At 35.6% G+C, this 22383-nt stretch overlaps 1 pseudogene; it reads right to left on the bottom strand.

Moving 5' to 3' along the window:
• Nucleotides 1–14253: 14253 nt before the first annotated feature.
• Nucleotides 14254–15416, bottom strand: LOC103658083 (annotated as a pseudogene).
• Nucleotides 15417–22383: the final 6967 nt, after the last annotated feature.

A 22383-nucleotide genomic window follows, 5' to 3' on the forward strand; every position in this document is an offset into this window, starting at 1 on the left:
TTCCTCCTGTTTCTCTCGTTCCATATTTTATTCATTTACATCTTTCATCAGTCTGGCATTTATTTTGGTATGTATATGAAATAGAAATCCAAGTTAATATCTTTTTTCTTGATGGCCACTCAGTTGCCCAAACACCTTTTGTTGAATAGCCCACTGATTTAGGAGGCCACTTTGAGCACATCTAAACTCCCCTATACATTTGGAGCTGTATCTGGGTCTTCGGTTCTCCTCTACCGTCTGTCGTTGCCATTTTGCCTCACTGCACGGCTTGCATTACAGCGTCATTATCATGTATACATATCTGGTAGGGTTATAATGCATTTCAATATTTGGTAATTCTTGTTTATTTTTTTAAAGATTTAATTTATTTGTCAGAGAAAGAGAGAGAGAGCACAAGCAAGGGGAGTGGCAGGCAGCGGGAGAAACTGACTCCCCACTGAACAAGGAGCCCCAGGCGGGACTCAGTCCGAGGACCCTGGGATCATGACCTGAGCCAAAGGCAGATGCTTAACTGACTGAGCCACCCAGGTGTCCTTTTTCTTGTTTATTCTTATATGAACGTCATAAACACCTCATGCACTTTCCAAAGGAATCATAATACTATTTCTTACTGAGATCGTGTTAAATTATTAATTTAGGGAGCCTTCATGTTATTACATGATGGTAGACCCTTGACACAAGAACACGATTTGACTTTTATTAATTCTTCTTTCCATTTGTTCCATTTTGCTTTTTTTTTTTTTAGCCTTTCACATTATGAAGTTTTCTTCATATAGATTTTGTATTTTCCTTGCTAGTTATTTTCCCAGGTATTTTTTGTTGTTGTTGTCTTGTTGTTATTGAATATGAGGCATTTGAATCTATGTCATATCTTATAACTGGTGGTTGTCTATGTACGTGTAGGAAATTGAGTTCCATATATTAATTTTCCTCCATCATTGTACCAAGTACTAAGTCGTTTTATTATTTGGACTAGTTTTCTCAGGTGAATCTCTGGAATTTTCTAGGTGTACAATTATATTATCTACAAAAACAATATTTTCATCTGTCTTCTCCCCAATTTTTATGCTGATTTTATCTTTTCCTTTTCTGTTGCATTGCCAGGTACTATTGGTGACAGTGGGGGTATTTGCCTTGTTCCCGACTGGATACTTATCCATGTTTTCCATTGAGAAGATGCTGGCCAATATTATCATGTTTAGGAAGTTTACCTTCGCCCTATTTTAAAATCTGTATTTTTCTTTTTTTAAACAAGAATGGATATTGAATTTATCAAGTCCTTCTTCAGCATCTATGGGGATGATATTATGATTTTTCTCTTTCAGTCAACTATTTTAAGTTTTTCTTAGAGTGAATCATCAGCTTTAAATTCCTGATGGAATATATTTGCCAATATTTTACTCAGAATTTTGTTTTAATAGTCATAAGTGAGTGTAAGTCTATAATTTTCTTATGTGATCATGATGGGTTTTAGTATCATTGTTATTGTAGTTTTATAAAAATAATCTAAAAGGTATCCTTTTCCCATGCTCTAGAACAATTCAAAAACACTGGGATTTGAATTTTTAAACATTTGGTGAAATGCCACTGTGAAATTATTTAATCAATCCGCTTTATCTGGGGGGATGGTTGCTCTGTGATGCTTTTCTCTATTTCTAATGGTAATTCATTTATTTAGATTTTTTATTTTTCTAGAATTAGTCTTGGTAATTTGTATTTTCCCAGAACATAGTCATGCATGCAGGTTTTTAAATATATTTTCTTAGAATTGAGAAAATATTTTTCAGTGTTTTTGTAATTTTGTCATCTGTAGTTTTGTACATGTCTTTTAAGTTTGTGATTTTATGTGCCCCCTTTTCTTATTAGGTCACCTAATCATTTATCTATTTTATTAGCTCCATTCCCAAGAAATCAGTGCTTGGATATAATTACTAGCACCAACTTTTTCTATGTTTTTTGTCTTTGATTTTCTACTTCCTGTTCATTTCTTAAGTTAATTTCATTCTGTTTCTAGCCTTTTGGGTTTAATGTTTAATTTGTTTATTTTTATTCTTTTTGAGTATTAAGTATTTAAGGTTATGGATTTTTTTTTAGTACTGCTTTATCTGTGGTGAAGATAATAATAGCTAACATTTAGTAAGTGCTAACCATGTCTTAGGGACTGTTCTAAAATTTTGCAATGGCACTAGGAGGTGGTTACGATTATTATTACCATCATTTATCAATGCAGAAACATAGGCTCTAAGGAAACACACAATAATAAGAACAATAATGAAGCAGAACTTTCTTTCCCAAGGTCAGACAGCCACCCATGGTCTCTGCGAATATGTAAAGTGGGACATATGCTAAGAGTTTGTCAGCTCTTCCACTCTCTGACTCTGATTAGGCCAAATTTAATTTTTACACACCAAACAAAAACACTAACTCATCTCTCTCTGCTGGCTTATGAAGAGGAGAATTTGCCTTACGAAGAGTTGCTTGCTAGGCAAGGAAGAGTTTGGAGACAGAGAGATGGCAAAAGCAAGGAAGGGTTGTATGTACATCCTGCTTGTGCCTCACCGTTCAGAGATGTGTTGCTAGTGCCAGGAGGAGGGTCAGAGAGAATACCGAGCTTCCTCACTGCACCTCAGGCAACTGGACTTTTCCTATATCATCTTATATTTATCCAAGACCACTGAGCTTCCCCCCACCTCCAAGGATTCTTCATTTAGCTTCTAATAAAGTCAAGAATCAGTACTTGGAAGAGGTGGTAAGGAAGGTGCAATATGATGGATTGGGTATTAGTAATCATGGAGGGGGAAAGGACATACATGTCTGTAGGTTTCTATCTATATTACTCATGGGGCGCTTTTTAAATCAACATAATCACACCTTCCTGGATGATCTATATACATCAATTCACCTACACTGGCCGCAGCTGGTTGGAACAGGTATGGAAATCTAACTCAAATTAGGTCGCTGAAGTTCTCTTTCCTAGGAAACGGAACACAGGGATGTTAGTCAATTTCTGTTGGACTTTTAAATAGAGAGACTATTTCAAACTGGGCCTGGGACAATCATGTGCACACTAACACAGAGAAAGTAAGAGGGAGAGAGAGAGAGAGAAATTTAGCATCTATATATATAGTATATATAGTAGAAATCGAAAGTTCTGTGACCCAGAAGAGAGGGAGTGAATGACCTCATTTATTGACTTTCAGTCCCTGGTTCCAGTTTTGTGAGACTTGGTTGTATCTCCTAACACTGAGTTCCATGAGACATTCTTATATTTTCTCTTTTGCTTAAATATAAGTCATTGAGTCCTGTTGATGGTAACCAAACAATCCCTAACTAAAAAAGCAATGTTAACACGAACAAATCTGAGAGTAGAGGAACACAGTGCAATGTCAAATTGTGTGTGTGTGTGTGTGTGTGTGTGTATGCCTCAAAATAGCATATTAAAATCTGTCCTACATTCCATGGTACACTTGAAATATGTTTATTCATGATTAGAATTGAAAGAGGGATAATGTATGCTAAATTTAAATGGTGAATATTTATAATTATAAAACTATCGGGATGAAAGAAGAACTGATGATAACCAGGTCATTTTATTTTCCCTGCCTATTTCTTGGGGAGACAATGCCACTCTTAGGCATCACAACATTTAGATATGAAATATTATTAAATACTGAAAATTTTAAATTTAATACAGAATTCGGGTTTGGTATTTTCTTTTCTTTTTAAAATTTTCAGCAGTTATTTCTCAAGTGTTAGAATCTTCCCCTAGGTGAAAAGTTGAAACTTCTAAGATAATTTTGTGAATAGGCTCTATTCAATAAATATTTATTGAATGCTTCTTTTGATCCAAGCAAATAGTCCTAAGCCCATCTAGTGTTTAATAAGTTAGGCCACAAGACATTGTTTCTAGATAAAAAGCTCAGGAGGAAATAAAGTCAGGGAGAACAAGCATGAATTTCCTGTGTATGAGGAGGAAATTCTATTTGGATTGAGGTAAAACTCTATTTGGGTTGAAACAATCTTTTCACGTCCTGTTCAGCTAGAGGAGTAAACCTCTAACCTTGAAATCTAAGGGACTCCAGAGAACTAAGACTTTCATGAGCTCAAGAGAAGAACTGCAATTTTCAGGATAAGGAAATGAAAACAGTGATTCAGAAAAATCCAAAGGGTGGCTATGGTTTCTCTTAATGAGAAATCAGCTGGAAACATGCCTCACTTAAATAAAGCCAAAATGCAGAGTACAAAGTATAACATCACAACCAATAGAATAGAGGAACCATGCAATTCATGTATGGTTGCAATAGATGTAAACATGCTATTTAGAATTCTAAGGAACATTATGGAGTGCAATTTATTGAGATCTTTAATGTAGAATAACTTACCTCCCATAGGATAGAATTCGATTTCCTCTTTTGGTTGTGATCATGTAGGTAAGTGAGGATTAGGAATAGATATCAGACGGTTAATTTTTCAAAGTGTACTTTCAAAAACTCCAAAGAAAAAATATTTTGTTGTATGTATTTCTGAGAAGTAGCATCTGATTATGTCTCTTATTACGCAATTGCAGTCTGGACCACCTATTTTGTCTCTATCAATTGTCCTTAACTGTTCATTGTCTCCCAAAACTCAAGTCTAGTTATTGATGTGTAATTGTTCATATGTGAATGGGAAGTGAATTTTGACATAATAATAATAATAATAATAATAATAATAATAATAGTAATAATAAAGGTTGGTGTAATAGACCAGAGAGAAATTACCAGCTCATACAGTGGATTTTGGTCACCTCCCGTGGTCTAATAATAATAGTAATAATTTCTATTTATTCAGCTTTAGACTTTTAAAAGTCCAATTTTATATTTTATAGAATAATGGAGATAAATAAAGTTAAATGCCCTTTACTGCTCAGATTATATTCAATTGACATGGATAAATTTAATATAAGGTGAAAATAGTAAGAAGAGAGAAGGCAAGTTGGTAGGGAAAATAGGGAAAACTCAAGCAATACTTAAAAGTAACAGCTGAAGGAATGGGATTAGGGAAAATTCAGAGAATGTTGGCAGTGGCAGGATTTTTATTTGTGACTGGTACTTATCTGCTAACTATGGTTACCAGCCCGCCATGGGATAAGTACAGAAACTAGACTATGCATTTAGAAACTTCTGCAGCAGTTTAACATTGCCATGACACTTTTATTATATTTTTGAAAGTATATGTTCAAAACAAATTGAGAAAAATCTTGTTCTTCACTACAAGTAATTTGAGATGTACTGAGCTAGGCAGTCTTGTATATTCTTCCAACGCTGAAAGGTAAGAGAACATGATTGGGCTCAGAACTTTTACCAAAAAAGAGCTGAAAAAAAAATATGTGATCTATCTTTTCTCATTGTCTTTCTTTAAAGTGTACCACTAGTGCAGCAAAGGAAATACAGTTAATGATATTGTCATGGTGTTGCATGGTGACAGATGGTAGCCACACTTGTGAACATGGCATAGCAGAAAGAGTTCTCCAACCACTATGTTGTACACCTGAAACCAATATAACATTGTGTCAACTATACTCCAGTAAAAACATTTTTAAGTGTACCTCTGTATGTGTGCATTCTCATAGTTCCGCTTTGCTATTCAGCTAGAAACTCCCCAACCTAAGAGTGATACTTCGTTATGCAGGTACAAGATTGTTTTTGCTGACTTTTGTAAATTAGCTTTATATCTAGAGCTGTGCTAAATTCCTTTATTAATTTTGGTTGTTTCTTATATTCCTTATAATTTTTTATGTAAACAATTATATCTGAAAATAGATTTTTTTCCTTCCTTCCTTCCTTCCTTCCTTCCTTCCTTCCTTCCTTCCTTCCTCCCTCTCTCCCTCCTTTCCTTCCTTCCATTCTTATTTTTATGAATTTGTGTCTTTTTTGTATTATTGGAAGAGTTAGGGCAATGTTAAGTGGAGGTAGAAAAAAATGGGCATTCTTGCCCTGTTTCTATCTCAAGAAGAAATTATTCAATATTTCACTATTAAATATGATGATAGCTATTGGTTTTCTACAGACAATCTTTTCCAGATTGAGGAAAGTGTTTTGTTCTGAGTTTGCTGAAAGATTTCTTTTTTTGTCATGAATTTATCAAGTGACTTTTTTTCACCTATTGAATTGATCATGTGGTTTTTCTTTTTAAAATGTTAAATTATCTTGATTTTTTTATAGCTAGAATCCAACTTGGTTGTGACAACCAATTTTTATTTACAGAATAGAATCTTTTTAAAAGGATACATTCCTTCAAAAAAAGGATGGATTTCTTCATTTAATCAATGGTTAAAGGCCTTATCAGACAGATGTAAGGCAAAACATCACAGGACAAATTTTACCCAAGTTAACAGTAGTAAAAAATACAGAAATTAATTTTTAAATACAAACATATGCAACAAAAATGGGAAGTATAGTATCAAACAGAGTAACAAATTCTTAGACTTTCGGAGGCATATCAAAATGACTACATCAAAAGTTGCATTCACGTGAGACGTGTAATATATTTTCAGTGCTGAGACTGTTTATAGCACCTGTGAAATACACAAAGCACCATTATACTACCAAAGTTCACACTGGTACACACAGGTTTAAGCTTTATGCTGCAATTTCTCAAATCAAGATATAGTTAATACAAGGACAATTACTTATTTTATTTTTTTCTTCCAAAGCTGAATAAAGAAATGATCACTTAAGCACATGATATAATGTTATGCCTTCCTCCTCATAAAAATGGTATGTTTATATATACATAGATATCTATGTATATCTATGTATATATATATTTTAAAGACTTTATTTATGTATTATTATAGATTTAATTATAACATATTTATATTACATATAAATTATAAAAATTATAAATAATCATATAATATAGATTATATATTACATATAAATGTGTGTATATATTTTAAAGACTTTATTCATTTATTTATTTGAGAGAGAGCATGAGCGAGGGGAGGAGCAGAGGGAGAGGACAATCAGGCTATGCTGAGTGCGGAGCCCCATTGCAGGGCTCCATTCCTGACCCTGAGATCAGGACCTGAGCTGAAATCAAGAGTCTGACACTTAACGACTGAGCCACCCAGGTGCCCCCCAATGGTGTATTTTAAACTTCAAATACTTCATATCATGGAAACCGACCTACATGTACAAAGTCTCCGAAATACAGTAGAGTCAAAACGTTTGCTCTTTGTAGATTCCAACCATTTATAGCTATCTCAGAACAGGTACATGCAGGGAACAATTTCAGATTATTGGACAAAAAACAATGTCACTGTGTCACTACCTACATGTAAATAGCAGCACATTACAAGCACAACAGTGGCAGGTATGCACTCTCAGCTGTCGTTCCTGCCACTTTTGCAGGATCTTTTCCAGGTCACAGAAGTTAGTTTATATGGATACAATAGGTTTCAACCTGTCTTTGAAAGTTCCTTCTGAAATTCAACTAACGGGAGCACCTACAATTTGAATCAGTCAGCTTTTCCTTACTTTTCACTAATTAGTTCATATACCGTATGTAATATTTTTAATTTTAAAATATAGACTTTATTTCTTTGGGAAGTTTTATGTTCATAGCAAAATTAAGAGGAAAGTACAGAGATTTCTCATCTGTCTTCTCTCCCCCACTTCTCCCCCTACCCCACATAGCCTCCTCTATGATCGACACCCACCACCAGAATGCTATCTGTTATAATTGATGAACCTTTACTGACACATCGCTACCACCCAAAGACCATAGTTTATATTCATTATTAATTTTTAAAACATGCTATCAGTGTTCTATTAAGGTGATTAATGGCATTCATAACACCATTAATGGGTAAGATGTAAACAAAACATGGCTGTATTCAGGAGTTATTATTTTAGATAAATATTTTAGAGAGCAATTTTTCATAACTGGAAAAGCCATAGGATTCATACTGAACACAGACATGATGATATTTTATCCCTGCTGTTTTATAATATCAGTAGTATAATAAGAGCATCAAGCATAGTAAAGAAGGGAAAGCAGATTTCAGGACAGAAACCTACAATTTTAAGTTTTGGATGTCCCTAACACAGAAGATTATTTTCTATGGCCATTATATATATTTTTTCAATTCAAATGGTACAAATATTTCATCCCTTTCATATTATGATCAAGAAATTAAATTTTTTAGTGTAAAAATATCTGTTCAAAAACTCTAATGTATCTTATAATGTATGCTATTAATTTCAGTTTTCAAGAATTTAAGTAATGCTAGTTGAAGGAATTTCTTTTTTAGTATCACGTTTATAGACTGAGCTTCAAAGACAGGGAAAAATAGCTTAAAATCATGGATACATTTTTCTTTCCAAGGATTGAGAATGCAAGACATAACATTGTAATCACAGAGGTGGCGTGCAACAGGAAATAAAAAGAAAAAAAGGTGATTCAATGTAACTAATGCCTTCTTTAAAAAACAAAAACTGACAAAAACAAACAAAACATTTTGACTTAACGTGTTCCCAAAGGACATCTAAAACCTAACTTGCTGAAGAAGAAAAATCAGAGCAAGTCCATTTCAAAACAAAGATGAGGTTGCTTTACTATGTACTTGTAATTCTCTTTTCCTCGGTGCATAATAGTTTACCAGCACTTGCCTTCTTTTCTGTAAAGTCGTGCAAACTGCTACCAATAACACAACTCCCCTCCTAGTGTAGAACACTGTTAACTTTCTCTGTCCGCTGAATGACTGATTCATATTGAAAGCTTAAGCCTATATCACTTTGGACTGCAGTAAAAATGCTTATGGAAAGCAATTTAAGGCAGGAAATCAAACTATTAGATAGGGTTTTTATTTATATTACCAAGTAGGGAATTCATAAAATCATACAGAAGTCTGCATGTAACCTAAAATAAATGTCTGTATAATTTTAAAAGTTGACGTCTAACATTGCAGAAAATGTTCTTTTCTTTAAACCTGGAAGGTTTATCAACATATATTTATGAAGTTAAAACGAAGCTAAGATAAATATTTTGGCACAGCAAAAATGGAAATAGCTGTAATTAAGAGATTACTTACGTCTTTTCTATCTTTTACAATCCCCTAGTGAACAATTTTATTGAGTGAAGCTAATGAGATATGCTCAAGTTGAACTAAGAGTTATTATCATCCCATGTCTTACATACATAGGCTTTAGATTTACACTGAGATATGTATCATTTCAAGCCCCCCCCCCTTTTTAGAAAAAGGTTAATAACCCTGAAAATAAGAAAGGGTAGTACTTCAGTTTGTAATCATTAGATTATATTTTAAATTTATTTTAGCTTAGACTCATGACTCAAAGAATGGAGTTGTGTTACTATAACCGTGTGTTAATTGAGTGCTTTCAGAATAAACCTCACAAAAATGAGTAGCCAACTCAAGAAGTAACATCAAATTAGGCACTGAAAATCTGTATAAATAAGTACAGACATTCACATAAAAACTTTGATAAACCCTATTTCCAGTTCCTGTTATCCCACTGTGCAGCCAGAACGATTGGCTGTTTCCAGTCCAAAACCAAAGAGCTGAATCATTTCTGACAGATAAATTTCTACAAGAGGAAAGAGAATGCAAAGCAATATACACTCAAATATATACAAGATAAAATTTATGCTAATCTGCAAATTTTTATTTATACTCTTTTATATACACCCCAGGAAGACCTAGCTGAGTTTTGTGCTCATTGCTTTCAGATGATCATTTATGACTACGTCTCTTTGAATTCCAGAAGATGGTGGAAGCATGGAATTGGAAGGGAAAAAAAAATCAAATATCACTGTCAGATAAGATTGTATAAATATATAAGGAAAAAAACGGGAACAAGGTTGAATTTGGCTTGTTAAATATGTATTCATGTACCACTTCTAAAAACCATTTTCATATCTACAACAATTGAACTTACTACCAGTTATTAAGTCAAGCATTCAAGCTCTTTAGCTTAACATAAATAGGCGAGAGATATCTCATCAAGCCCCAGTGCAAGTCAGAGGAATATTTTTAAAAGACTGTTGAGATTTATGTTTTTTAAGAATCTCTTAAATGGTTAATATAAAGAGAAACAATATGAAACTATTACTAACCTGCTCCATGATCCCAAAATCTGTACAGAAAATATGAGCATCTTAACACTAAAAACACACAAAATCTCACCAAAGACTGGGAACAGTATCTTAAACATCTCACTTTGTTCCTGACATCTATGAATATCCCCAGGCTAACATGAGAGCTATTTTTCCCTGTTACATTCACCTTTACACAAATCTCTCTGAAAAGCCTGCAATAATATCCCAACCGGCAGCAATACCCAGTCTACTGGTAATGTCTCAGTGAATCTCTATTCAAGATGATTTGAAGAAAGGCTATGGTGTAAAGTAGAAAAATGATCTCCCTCTTACCCAGTTCTCCAAGGTAAATACTGTTATACTTTTAGAGATTGGTAAGCAAAGAATTTAAGGATGTTACATATTCTTCATGGTTCTATAAAAATGTTCCACCAATAGATGAAAATTCCACCAAAAACACATTTTCAAGTTCATTCTAACACTATAAAAGTTGTTTAATTGATTCCATTCATTTAATCAACCAGGCAAAATTCTATTGATTCTGTAGTAAATTGGTTTATAAGAAGAAAAGGGAACATTTGTAACATTGGGGAGGTAGAAAAAAAAATCTTGTTTTAACACTGCTATAGATAAAAAAGATTTTCACATTCTAGAAAATTGGACAGCTACATGCAAAAGAATGAAACTTGACCACTCTCTCACACCATACACAAAGATAAACTCTAAATGGGTGAAAGACCTTGAAGTGAGACAGGAATCCATCAAAATCCTAGAGGAGAGGATAGGCAGCAACCTCTACATCGGCCAAAGCAACCTTTTTCATGACACATCTCCAAAGGCAAGAGAAACAAAAGATAAAATGAACGTGTGGGACTTCATCAAGATAAAAAGCTTTTGCACAGCCAAGGAAACAGTCAAAAAAACTAAGAGGAAGCCCACGGAATGGGAGAATATATTTGCAAATGACACTACAGATAAAAGACTGGTATCCAAGATCTACAAAGAACTTCTCAAACTCAATACACGAGAAACAAATAAACAAATCATAAAATGGGCAGAAGATATGAACAGACACTTTTCCAATGATGACATACAAATGGCTAACAGACACATGAAAAAATGTTCAAAATCATTAGCCATCAGGGAAATTCAAATCAAAACCACACTAAGATACCACCTTACGCCAGTTAGAATGGCAAAAATTGACAAGGCAAGAAACAACAATTGTTGGAGAGGATGTGGAGAAAGGGGGTCCCTCCTACATTGTTGGTGGGAATGCAAGTTGGTACAGCCACTCTGGAAAACAGTGTGGAGGTCCCTTATGTTGAAAAATTGAGCTACCCTATGACCCAGCCATTGCACTACTGGGTATTTACCCCAAAGATACAGACGTAGTGAAGAGAAGGGCCATATGCAGCCCAATGTTCATAGCAGCTCTGTCCACAATAGCTAAATCATGGAAGGAGCCGAGATGCCCTTCAACAGATGACTGGATTAAGAAGTTGTGGTCCATATATACAATGGAATATTATTCAGCTATCAAAAAGAACGATTTCTCAACATTTGCTGCAACATGGACGGCACTGGAGGAGATAATGCTAAGTGAAATAAGTCAAGCAGAGAAAGACAATTATCATATGGTTTCTCTCATCTATGGAACATAAGAGCTAGGAAGATCTGTAGGAGAAGAAAGGGATAAAGAAAGGGGGGGTAATCAGAGGGGAGAGTGAAGCATGAGAGACTATGGACTCTAAGAAAAAAACTGAGGGCTTCAGAGGGGAGGGGGGTGGGGGAATGGGATAGGCTGGAGACGGGTAGTAAGGAGGGCACGTATTGCATGGTGCACTGGGTGTTATACGCAACTAATGAATCATCGAACTTTACATCAGAAACCAGGGATGTACTGTATGGTGACTAACATAATATAATAAAAAAATATTAAAAAATAAAATAAAATGGCATTTAGCTGTTTGTACTTACATTATTAGCTTTAAATATCTTGAAATAATCCAAGTATTTTAAAACACTTGTCTGAGAATATAAGTCATTTGGAATAATACGCCAAACTCCTATAAAATCTCTCAGAGAATAAATTCATAGCTGCATATTTTGAATATACAGTTCCATTAAGCCAGCTTTGCACATGGGCACTCACAAGACTGAAATGCAAAGCATGTCAGACTGATTTTCAGAGTAAACTATGACTATGAATCTCTACACAGCAATTTCTGAAACCTGATGTCTACTTATCTATACTAGGGATCTAACTTCCTTCATTATACTAATTGCCTCCCCCTCATCCCCAAACAAAATAAAAAATACACTTACAAATAAGACAAAACAAATAAAATAGGAGCCCTCTATCATAAGTACTTATTTCACATTTTGTTATATCGATTTCAAATATAGAACATCAACGTCCTATACGTTCCTTATTTAATCTTTTTAACCACTCAACAGATTTCTCTGAACTTAATGTATCAAGTAGTCATTGGATATGGATTCAAACTAAAACATGAAACCAAAATGTAAGGAATGAAGTTGGAGAGGTAAAAATGAGTTAATCTAAATAATATTGATTTGTCCCCAAGTACGATAAACTTGTTCTTTTTTATTAGAAAATTAGCAATAAGGGGCGCCTGGGTGGGTGGCTCAGTCAGTTAAATGTCTGCTTTCAGCTCAGGTCACGATCCCAGAGCCCCCGGCATTGGGCTCTCTGCTCAGCGGAGAGTCTGCTTCTCTCTCTGACCCTCCCCCTCTCATACTCTCCTCCTCTCATGCTCTCTCTCTCTAATATATAAGTAAGTAAGTAAGTAAATTAATAAATATTTAAAAAAAGAATTAGCAATATTATTACTATTTAATAAGAAACAAAATCTAGAATATCTAAGTTAAAAAGCATTTTTGATTAGAAACTATTTGACATAGTAAAATTTTAAAAACTGAAACTTATAACTTTTTTTTTTTTTAAATGATTTTTTATTATATTATGTTAGTCACCATACAGTACATCCCCGGTTTCCGATGTAAGGCTCGATGATTCATTAGTTGTGTATAACACCCAGTGCACCATGCAATACGTGCCCTCCTTACTACCCATCACCGGTCTATCCCATTCCCCCACCCCCCTCCCCTCTGAAGTCCTCAGTTTGTTTCTCATAGTCCATAGTCTCTCATGTGAAACTTATAACTTAAATGACCATATATGGACTCATCAATACAGCGCAGAGCCTGACATAGGGCTTGATCTTACAACCCTGAGACCATAACCTTAGCTGAAATCAAGAGTTAGACACAGAACCAAATGAGCCACCCAGGAGCCCCTAAAAGAAATGTTTTTCAATATTCAATTCAAAAAGTCATACCACCAACATAGAAGGTAAGTGTATTTCATTCTCCCAAACACATATTTTTATATCAACGTCCTTAATTATCTATGCAAGAGACTGGTATTTCAAGAATAAATGATTCATGGGGTGCCCGGCTGGCTCAGTAGGTAAAGCATGTGACTCTTGATCTCAGGGTCACAAGCTCAAGCCCCAGGTTGGGTGAAGAGCTCACTGGGAAAAAAAAAAAAAGGAAGGAGGGGCCTGGGTAGCTCAATTGGTTAACTGCCAACTCTTGATTTCTGCTCAGGTCATGATCTCAGAGTCCTGGGATCAAGCTCCAAGTTGGGCCCCATGCTCAGTGGGGAGTCTGCTTGAGGATTCTCTCTCTCCCTCTTCCTCTGCCCACCCCCCAACCCCCACTCTCTCGCTCCCTCAAATAAATAAATAAATAAATCTTTAAAAAAAAAAGAATAAATATGCATCTTACTTACAGTGCATTAAGATTACAGTGTTTACACTGAATACCTACAATGTATGTTGTAATTCATTCGACAAACAGATAAAGCAGATGAAAGTCATAGAATCATGTTAAATTTATAATAATTCACATATAACATAGATTAAATTATCAAAGAAAGGGTTAAACTGACATCTTCATAGCTCTTTGCAGATTCAACACATTTCTATGCCTCTACATACTGATAGCAGTAACGTATTTCTTGACATCATTCAATCTACTTAAAAAAATTGATTGTATAGAGGCTATAGTTTATAAAGCAAGGTAACCAAGTGAAATAACAGAATTTTAATTAATATTGGCTTCTTAGAATTTCTTAAGAAAAGATATACAAGGATTGCTCAGCTGCCTATGAATAATTAAATCTCTTTGCTTAAGCACTTTTAATACAGTAACTGCAGGCTTCATTTTGAAGTTTTTGTTAAAACGAGCAATTGCTTACTCAGGGAAATCACACTCAGTAGTGGGGTATTTGGCTTGAATCACAGCCCATGATTCCTAAAGATATGAGAAGCCAGTGACTTGAATAAAGAGTATTTCTACCTCCTTTTCGGCAATTTCTGTCTCGAAGCCCTCATATTCTTTGTAGGCTTCAAGGTCAGCATGCAGCCCCTGACCCTGGAATTCCCTGTTTGGATAGAGAATATAGTCCACACCACTTGCACCTGTAAATTCACTGAAATGATTTCTAATATCATGTAGCAGGCAGTTGTGTCCAGAATTTTACAGTCAATGAACTGGATGGCACCTTGTTTCTCACTGTAGATTTTATAGATTATGGCAAAGCACAACTAGTAATCTCAGGCTGGAAAGATTCTTCTTGAAATAAGTCATCTCTTGAAGTCTGAGGGCTTCGTATTTTACTTAGGAGCATTTTATTAATGTCTTTACCTGCAAATGCTCTAGGAATGAGAGGGAAATACCTTCCCATCTGTAGCCGTAGATTAGATTAGGGAATCCAACCATTGTGTGCATGAATAGTATGGATTTTAGCAAGCTGATGAGCTATTCGTCTGAAAAAGGCTGAGTTGCAGACACATTTTTGATCCAATGTTTTTCTCTGTATAAATTTATAGCATAATTGCATCAAAAACTGGGGATGTACTGTATGGTGACTAATATAACAAAATAGAAATTATTAAAAAAATTTATAGCATAGTTCATTACAAGGTACAGTTGAGCTGTGGTGCACAGCTATGAGCTTGCAGCACTTAAAACCGCTTCACTTCCTCATCTCACCGAGTCAGTCTTATTGCCATTAACTTCTCACCGGCACTGAATCTTCCATTATATTGCCCACATCACAGCCAGGAAGTTTGTGATTTTATCTATAAAGATGCGCAGGTCTCCTCCTGGGGGGTCCCCCTGTGGCCACAGGTGTTGAAGGTGGTTCAGAGACCCTCCTGGCAGCTCTGTTCCTCCTGATCCTGAATCATGATACTTAACTTGAGCACCTCCAGGGAGCCCATGGATGTGACTGTCCATTGTCCGGGAGACAATAGAGACCACTGTATAGAAAGCGACAAAAACCATGGTGGGTGCTGACTAGCTGGCAGATACCTGGGACATCCTGAGAGGCTCCACGCATTTGATGCCTTCTCTTTACTTATGATTTAGGACCTCACATTCGTTGACTCCAAATCACTGTTCCAAAGTCGGTTAATGTTCACCTTCTTCCCTCTCTACAGGATCAGTAAAGATGCTTTTGTACTCAAATTTTAGGCTTTGAGGTTTTCCTTGGTTTTACTGATGATAGGATATTCTTTGTTTTCCACTGTTTGGTTTGTTTCTTATTGATTCTATGACTAAGAGCGGAATTTGAAAAACCTTTACTAGGCCCTTAATACAAAGTAGCTGTTCTCAATTCTGGCTGCACATTAGAATTGGAAGTGCTTTTACAGTTTCAGTGACCTGGCTACATGCCAGGCCTTTAAACCAGAACTTTCAGAGCTAAACCCAGGCATCGGCCATTTAAAACATTTCCCAAGTGATTCTAATGCTCGCCCACCAGTGTAGGGTCTCCTACTTCTTTCTCTATGTATTTTTGTTTTGTTTCATTTTGTTTTTATTTGAGAATATGTGTAAATTTGTACACTGTCCACATAAATTTATCCTCGTGGAACCCATCCGATTATTTTTAGCATCAACAAATTTCAATGAAAACGTATTTTTCCCATGTCTTCAATTGAGTTAATATCAGATTAAGACAAATTATTTTCATGGTGATACTGTTTTTAGGAACAAACAATTGTTACTAGAAACTAATTATTAAATCATACAATATAGAAAGATTAAAACAGATGCAGAGAGAAATGAGATTCATACCGAACAGTGCTTCATCCTGTTAGCTGAAGCTTTCATAACAAAGGACCACAGACAGGAGGCTTAAACCACAGAAATTCATTTTCTCACAGTTCTGGAGGCGAGAAGGCCAAACTCAGGATGTCAGCACGGGTGGTTTTTTCTAGGCCTTTCTCCTTGCCTTATCTGCCTTCTCTCTGTGTCTGCACACACTCTTCCCTCTGTACCTGTCTGTGTCTTGTTTTTTTTTTTTTTTTTAAGATTTTATTTGTTTATTTGAGAGAAAAAGCATGAACAGGGGGAGGGGCAGAGGGAGAGGGATAAACAGACTTCCCACGGAGCAGGGAGCCTGACCTGGGGCCTGACAAGGGGCTCCATCCCAGGACCCCAGCATTACAACCCAAGCCAAAGGCAGACACTTAACCAACTGAGCCACTCAGGTGTCCCTGTCTGTGTCTTAATCTTCTCCCCTTATAAGGACAACAGTCCGATTGGCTCAGGGTCCACCCTTATGATCTTATTTTAACTTAATTAGCTCTTTCATAATCTATCTCCAAATACAATAACATTCTGAGGTACCAGAGGTTAGGACTTTGACATAGGAATTTTAGAGGAACACGATTCAGCCCATACCATACATCAAATAACAAAACTTTGAGTTTTATAGCTATGCTGGAATTTCAAAATTATAAAGTTAAAATAACAGATAAGGCATGAAATATAGTTGAGTATAAAACTTTATCAATAATTTTCAAGTGTAAGTTATTTTTTTTCCTTGAAAGATAGTATGTACTCATAGAAATTTGGAAAACACAAGGAAGAAGAAAGGAGAGTAGCAGAACAATTGTTTTCTACTCCTCGTAAGTGCTCTTCACATATTGATGCCTAAAAAATGAACACAGTTGGTAAACACGATACGTATGAAACGATGTATTCTGCTTTTCAAATATCATTTTCCCTTTTATACTTTTCATTAAAAGATTTTTAACAGGTGTATAATGCTACATCAGGTCAAGAGAAACAGTGTTTTTTTAACCATTCTGCTTCTGGTTAGATATTTGGATTATTAGTCGGTGTCCTACCAAGAAAACTGTACAATTAACTGGGTGATTGGGGAGATTTTTGAAAAACAGACTATTTTTTTTAACAGTTTTGGATTTACATAAAAACTGGATGATAGTACAGACAGCTCTTATCTACCTTCTCACCCAATTTCTCTTATTAACATCTCACCTCAGTATTTTACATTTGCTGCAATTGATAAATCAATATTGATACTTGGCTATTAGCTAAATTAGCCCATAGTTTATTCAGATTCCCTTAGTGTTCATGAAATGTCTTTTCCTGTTTCTGGATCCCAACCAGGATGCTTTATATTGTGCAGTCAGACCCCTTTAGGCGCCTCTGGGCTATGATAGTTTCTCAGACATTGTTTTTCATGACCTTGGCAGTTTGAAGAATACTGGTCAGGTATGTTGTAGAATGCCACTCTAATGGAATTTTTCTGACTTTTTTTATGATTACGCTATGGGTTTTGAGAAGGCCACAGGTGAAATGTCATTTTCATTATGTCATACTAAGGGTACAAATGTTACTGTGATTTATTACTGTTGGTGTTGACTTCAATCACCTGGCTGAAGTCGTATTTGTCAGGTTCCTCCACTATGAAGTTACTCTCCCCCACCCTTTCCATAATGTATTTATTGGGAAAAGAAGTCACTACATACAGCCCACACTTAAAGAGCAGGGATTTATTCTCCCTCTCCTTGAGGGATGTGTATCTATATATATTATTTAGAATTCTTCTGCAAGGGGGATTTATCTTTTACCCCTATTAATTTTTTTTATTAGTATGGACTAATGGATATATATGGTATTCTTTGGGTTATAATCCAATACTACTTTCTTTTGTTGCTCAAATGTTTCCAGCTTTGGTCATTGGGAACTCTTTCAGTTGCCTCCTATGTTCTTTTGACATAACCTCATCGATAGAGAATTTTTTAAAGTACTTCCTTACTTTCCGACACTATAAGATGCTCCAGGCCCATCTTGTATATTTCCGGCCCCAGTATTAGAATCAGCCACTTCCTCAAGGAGCCCTAATTCCTTTTATTGGAGGATAATATTAGAAACCAAATCTGGGCACTCGGTGTGCTCATTGTTACCGGGATATTTTTACTTTTTGACTCTCTCAGCTGTCAGAACAGGGAAATATATGTGTGTATACTAACTCTTGTATATATTCATATTTATAAATATCTCTATAAGTAAACTTCTCTACTAAGCTAAACATGAGTTCATACTGATGTCTTCAACTCTGATCCATTACCACATGGATTATTCTGGACTTCTCCCCTTGCCTATCTGTCAACTTGTACTCCAACAGTGAGAAACCTGGGTCCAGCCATCCACCAACCATTTTTCTTAATTGTTCAATTACATGGTATATACACAGGAGTATTATAATTGCTAACCTTACTTCTGTAGAAAACAACTTTATCAAAAATGGTGTAGTACTTATGAGCAGTTTCTTTTGCCTTTAGCCTTACAGATTCAGCTCGTTTCCAAAGTCAGTTAGGTTTTAACCTTCCTCTTGTATCCTCTTACACTGAGGCTGTTCCATACATTTGTAATGTAGTTAGATTCTCTGGTCATGGTCTTCATTCCATCCTGGGATACACCCTGACCTCCTAAATAATGCTTTAAAATTTGCATACATTAAGGTTTAGTCTTTGTGCTCTAAGTTCTGTGGGGTTCGGCAAATGCATGATATAATGTACCCACCAGTACAGTAACATACAGAATAGTTTCACTGCCCTGAAATGCTCTATAATTCACCTATGCAACTTTTCTTGACAACAAACCCCTGGCAACCACTGACTGTTTTACTCCCTCTATAGTTTTGTCTTTTCCAGAATATTGTGTAATCATATAATTGAGATCAGATAGTACGTAACCTTCCCAGATTGGTTTCTCTCATTCAGCAATGTGTATTTAAAGTTCCTCCATGTTTTTGTGGTGTCTTGATAGTTCATTTCTTTTTATTGCTAACATTCCATTATGAGAATGAACCATAGTGCATTTATCCATTTATCTATTGAAGGACATCTTGATTGCTGACAGTTTTTGGTGAATATAAATCAAGCTGCTATAAACATTCATGTGCAGGTTTTTGTCTAGACATAAATTTTCACATCAGTTGAGTAAATGTGATTGCTAGATTGTATGGTAAGATTATATTTAGTTTTGTGTAAAACGGCCAAGCTATCTTTCCAAGTGGCTATGCCATGTTGCATTTCACCAGCAATGAATGAGGGTTCCTGTTGCTCTGTATTCTCACTAGATGATTTTTATAGCGGAGTAATTTATAACGATATGGGCAGGATTTAGGGAAACAAGCAAGGGAGCTAGCAATAATGTGCTGGAGGGAAACAATACTGGAGCAGCTGAATGGAATGTGATTCCTCCCTGGAGTTAAGGCCTTGGGTCACAGGGCACAGAAAACCAGCCACCATTTGGGAGATCTAAAAAGTGGATTCACAGCTGTAAATACCTCAGCTATACTCTTCCCCTTCTGATTGTTCTCCTGCCTGTGCCTCTCATTGGTGGGCATTTCAGATTATTTCCCCTTGGATATGGTATTTCCAATGGTGGTATTACTAGACAAAAGAAAATGAAAATTTTGAAGGTTGCTGAAGGACTGATAGATGCCGCATAAATAATATCTAAAGTTTTGCCTATCATAGTTCTAAGATCTTATGATTTCTCTGTTTCAGCATCGTTGTTGATATATATATGTATACATATATACATATATATGACATAATTAATTTTATACATTCCCATAGGCATTCCCTTTTTCATTTGTGGTTGCTGTTATTGGCACATAGAAATTTTAACTTACTTTGGGAACAAGACTATATATGATGCAAGGAGTTGGGTACACACTAGACACAGGATTAGTATACTTTTTCTTTTGAAAATGAATAAATAAAACATCTCTACCTATATATTGATATAAACACAGATTTTTACCAAAGATAGTGGATAAAATATATTTTCAGAAACATACGGTAAATAGTCTCACCTTAAAGACATGATAATCATGATTTCAAATATGTGCCCAAATTGTTCCTTGTGCCTTAATGCTGCTTTCTCGTTATAAGTACATTGCTCGTGAAAACTAAAAGTTTGCAGACTGGTTTTGTCTCTGCCCATTTCTGTTTTCTTGCCAATAACAGCGACTTCTCTAGTGTCACTGGGATTCTTGCTCTTTTTGCCTTTCTTTACTATGTCTTCACTCCGATCAGGGAATGCTGACAATTCGAAAAAAGTCATTGAAGAGACAGCACAATTTAAAACCTTTCATCCTTTCTCACTTAACAGAGGTATACATCTTTTCATTTCACTGAAAATGCTCTTGCCAAGGTCACCGATGACTCATTTTTTGCAAAATCCAGTGAACTCATGAGCCCTTATTCATTTATTTGACCTTTTAGAAGCATCTGGCACTATCAACGATTACCCTTTTCTGGAAGCACTGTCATCCCTTGGCATACAAGACACTGCATTTTCCCTGTGTTTCAGGTCTCTGGAGCCAGACTGTCTGGGCTCAACTCTTGGCTCTGACACTAATTAGCTGCATGACCTTGGGTAAGTCACTAAACATCTCTAGGATTCAGTTTCCTTACAATTAAAATGGAGATGATAATAGTACCTATCTCTTAGGGTAGGTATGAGGAGTCATTAAGTGAATGTATGTAAAGTGATTCAAATGATACTTGGTACTTCAGCACCTCTTAAGTAATGGCCAGCAGAATGATAGTAAACTAGTTCTCCAAAAAATGAAGCCCTGCTTTGTAGTGTTGCCAATGTCTTTGGTGTAACTACATCCATGGCCTTAAATACTCCCACCATTCTTGAGCATTTAAAAATTGGCTTTCCTGGAGCCGACTTTCACACACTACCGACAACTACTTCCCCCCGGTTGCTTAATCTACTCTGCTTAGTCTCCATTGTGGGCTCCTGTTCCTTCTGTTTCTTAAACATCACTGTTCTTCAGTGATATGCCGTAGGGCTTCTCTATTGTTTTACTTTGTATATTTTCTATGAGCAATCACATTCATTTAAAATAAAATTGGGAAAAAATTAATAAAATTGATATATAGACTTCCAGGGAAGATGGCGGAGTAAGAGGATCCTAAGCTCACCTTGTCTCATGGATACAACTTGATAACACCCACATCAGTGTAAATAACGCAGAAAACAAACCAAAGACTGGCAGAACAGACTCTCCACAGCTAAATGTGGAAAAGAGGCCACATCAGAGAGGGTAGGAAGGGCAGAGATGTGGTTGGGAGTCATATCCGAGAACGGATTAGTGTCCAAAATATTTAAAGAACTTATACAACTCAACACCAAAAAACCAAATAATCCATTTAAAAATGGACAGAAGACATGAACAGACATTTCTCCAATGAAGCCATACAGATGGCCAATATACAATGAAAAGATACTCAACATCATTGATCATCAGGGAAATGCAAATCAAAACTACAATGAAATATCACCTCACACTAGTCAGAAAGTCTAGTATCAAAAAGACAAGAAATAACAAGTGTTGGTGAGGATGTGGAGAAAAAGGAACCGTCTTGCACTGTTGGTGGGAATGCAAACTGGTGCAGTCACGGTGGAAAACAAAATGGAGTATCCTCAAAAAATTAAAAATTGATTTGCCATATGATTCAGTAATTCCACTACTAGGTATTTACCCAAAGAATATGAAAACAGTAATTTAAGAATATATATGCAACACTTTGTTTACTGCAGTATTATTTACAATCGTCAAAATATGGAAGCAACCCAAGTGTCTATTGATGAAAGGATAAAGAAGAAGTGATATATATATAGCAGCCATAGTGATATATGATATAGCAACCATAAAAAAGAGTGAAATCTTGCTATTTGTAACGACATGGATGGATCTAGAGAGTATAATGCTGAGATAAGTCAGTCAGAGAAATACTATATAATTTCACTTATATGTGGAATTTAAAAAACAAAAAAAACGAACAAAGAAAAAAGAGACGAATAAAAACAACAACAACAGACTCTTCACTAGAGAGAACAAACCCG

The sequence above is a fragment of the Ursus maritimus genome, unplaced genomic scaffold (assembly GCF_017311325.1).
Source record: "Ursus maritimus isolate PB19 unplaced genomic scaffold, ASM1731132v1 scaffold_11, whole genome shotgun sequence".
NCBI classification, from domain to species: Eukaryota; Metazoa; Chordata; class Mammalia; order Carnivora; family Ursidae; genus Ursus; species Ursus maritimus.